Genomic DNA, 3,327 nt, shown 5'->3' on the forward strand with positions numbered 1-3,327 from the left:
AAACTATTGAAGATGATTCGGATTGAACACCACACGTTTTCGACCACTTCTGCTATAACACCTTATTTTAAAAAGTCGTTGCATGAATAATTGTATTAAGTGAAGTGATGTAGGGTATATATAGTATCCTCTTTCAAACCTTTCGAATTCCTTCGAGTTGTGCGATCAAAGCGGTGATAATTACATCAGTTTACCGCACCTGGAGGAGTTTAAATGAAAGTAAATGAAACTTTATTTTCCTTGCAGTCCTCAATTAAGCGATAAGAAGCGTTGTGTGCTACGTGCGCACACACACAAATCTGCTTAAGTTAATCCGTTCTTACCGCTATCATTGCAGAGAGTAAATGTGTAAAAACTATTCTTCTTGATCTTTGAAGAATGTCAAGGATTCAACACTTTTTCCATTATTAGCAGGATAAGTTTAGCAGTCGTAAAATTTACTATAATTATTAGAGTTTGAACATTTTTTTTTGCAATGTTGCGATTAGCTTAAGAACTTAGAACTTAAGGCGTATTTCATTTGCTAGCCGTAGAATATTTCTCAGGTCTATTATTTTTATTGCTTTATTAATAGTTTACATTAAAGCAAAGTTTGTTTTCCCTCATGAACTTATACACTTATAAAGACTCACTGGATATTAGTAGATGTTAGTGATCTAGGTAAAGCAAAATTCCTTCATTACTTTAAATCCGTCGTTAAGTCTTTTGTCATTAATAACTAGAGAAGAGCCTTATGTAGTTTTAAAAGGGATCGAACAAAGGCTTTGAACCTTCCTCATTAGGCAAGCAGGTTGATAGATCTTCTGAGATTATCAATTTAATATTTGTTCATGTTTGAAATAAGAAGAAGAAGAGAAACTGTAAGTATTATATGTTATCTACGTGAATGGTGGATTGGATGAGATAAGGCTCATGAGAAGGAGGGGGTTGTTAGGGTTCTTTATGCACATTTCAACAAACGAAGAGAGAAGCTCGTATAACTGATTGCTGATTTGTAGGACCTAAGTAGTCGCGTAGGTGAGCATTTTGACTAGTCAGTAAGTGTGCGCGGATTCAAATCTCAGTGCGACTTAGCACACACACACACTAAATTACGGCCTATCCCTTTGTCTTTGCTCAGTGAATACTGACCACCACTGCCTTACACGCATATTAACCGTCCCCTGAGTGATTGATCATATTAATAAATTATCTTCTAAAATTTGTGTAAAAATGGTTTACATTGGCGAATACATAGGAATTTTAGATATTAATAAGTAAGGAGCAAATAAAAGCCTATTAACCTGACTTTGTTGGACAACATTTTTACCATCTTCTAAGGCTAGACGAAGTTGAAAATTTTGTGTCCAAACAATTCCCTTCAAGTACATTTTTTGTAAAACAGAAGCGACAAATATAAAAAAACAGATATAAGAAGAAGTTTTGAGGAAAATAAATTCCAATTTTTGCCAAAGACACTTCTACTCTTATGCGTATTCTCGAAGAAAAAGGGTTTCTTCCTCTTTTTCGAACTGGAATATCGGCTCTTTGAGAACGATTTAATTTTCTTAAGGTAGTTTTTTAAGAAAGCTTTTAGTTAACACCAAAAATACTTTACGATATTCAATTGTCCTTTCACTTCTACTTAAACTTTAAAATTTCTTCAAGTTAGCTTCTGCTACTAAGCGGCAGAACAAATAGGAGAAAAGAGATGATAAAACAATCATACGATTGATAAGAGAGCATTTATTATAAAATTAAGAAACCCTAAGCGATAACAAGGAACGATTTATGCAGATTATAGACTATTTACCGATTTCGTAAATCTTTATAATGATTACGTAACTCATTTTATAAAAATCTGTATAATGAACCCTTCAAACATCACAACATTACAGACGAGGGATTTATTGTACGATGCGAGTTACCACAGTCTAGCAAAGGGCATATAATTGGATTAACCCTAACTCTGACACGTGCCACCACACTTACATTTCCTTATAAAAAACACAGTAAGAATCGAAATGTTATTGTTTTTGTTTATTGTTAAAATTCATTTATTTGTCCAAACAAATTAATTATAAACAGAAATGAATAAAAACGCAGGCCTTTTATGATTTCGATTTACGACTGCATAAAAAAACAACCTAATTGAAGCAAGTTCTGCGTAAACTTCGCCGACTTAGCTGCCAAATCCATTGCTTCGGCACTTTCAACCAAGGAGAGTAGGATGCAAAAGTTTGACCTTCAAAAATGTATTAGAAAAAAATTAAAGAGAAAAATGACAAAAAAAATCGACAGTGCTACCATCTACATTACTTGCATGTTCATCCCAATCTCGTTCCACTATTATATTCAATCAACGTCAGGAAAATCAAGATCAAAACCAAAAATTCAAAGCATGGATTTGTTTCAACCATACTACTGGCTAACCAAATGGACAAAGTGACGTACGGAAGTAGGAAAAAGGGGAGAAGCTATTCACAGATTGATCGGGTAGTTACATATATAAATGGATGCAAGGATAGAGAGATAAAGTTCATCTCGTACACCTTTCCGCCCAGAGAGAATGTTATATCCATGTGTACAGTGATGCAATCTTTGCCGCTTCGTCTGGCGCAGGTTTAAGATAATATTGGCCCTGTAAAGTGGGCTTTTATTATTTCATCTTTCAGTATCATCTTCTCTTCCATTATTGGCACCTCGAGTGTCAGGACTCTCTACAACAATCTTCTAACTTCAACGTGACAGCTGGAGCAGCCCATTGCGGAAGTTTCATGGTAGCTTTGGTTACCCCGTGTCGGGGGAAGAGTTTGCTTGCGCACTCGACGTGCATTGCAACCGGGTGTAGATAGGCCTCGCTCTCACCGGAGGCAGGGCATAGGTTCATACCGACCCATGTGATGGGCTAATCACCCTCGGTCGTAACTATTGATTACACGTGACGCGAATGCCGAAATCATTCCAATACTCGAAGACTCTAATTTTATGGACATCTTCCAAAGATATGCAGAACATAATTCCTAATTATCTGGAGCGCTTTACTGTTTTAGCCCCAGAATTTATTTTTTTGGCCTAAATAAACTGTGGTAATAAAAATAATAAAATACTATCTCGCAAAGAAATAATCGAATGTGAAACGTATGCAGTTATCAGTCCAAATTTTTGTCCTGGATAAGATCCTTCCTGTAAATGATACGGGATCCCTTTCAAGCTGTGAGGCAAATGGCCGTTTATATACATTTCGCGAAGAGTGTTAATTATGCAATCGTGATTAATTCCAAATTTACAAAAATATTTCTTTGTAGCGTCAATTTTTAAAGTGAGAAAACTGCTCTTCACATAAAA

Source organism: Glossina fuscipes, unplaced genomic scaffold (assembly GCF_014805625.2).
Source record: "Glossina fuscipes isolate IAEA_lab_2018 unplaced genomic scaffold, Yale_Gfus_2 28, whole genome shotgun sequence".
In the NCBI taxonomy this organism is placed as follows: domain Eukaryota; kingdom Metazoa; phylum Arthropoda; class Insecta; order Diptera; family Glossinidae; genus Glossina; species Glossina fuscipes.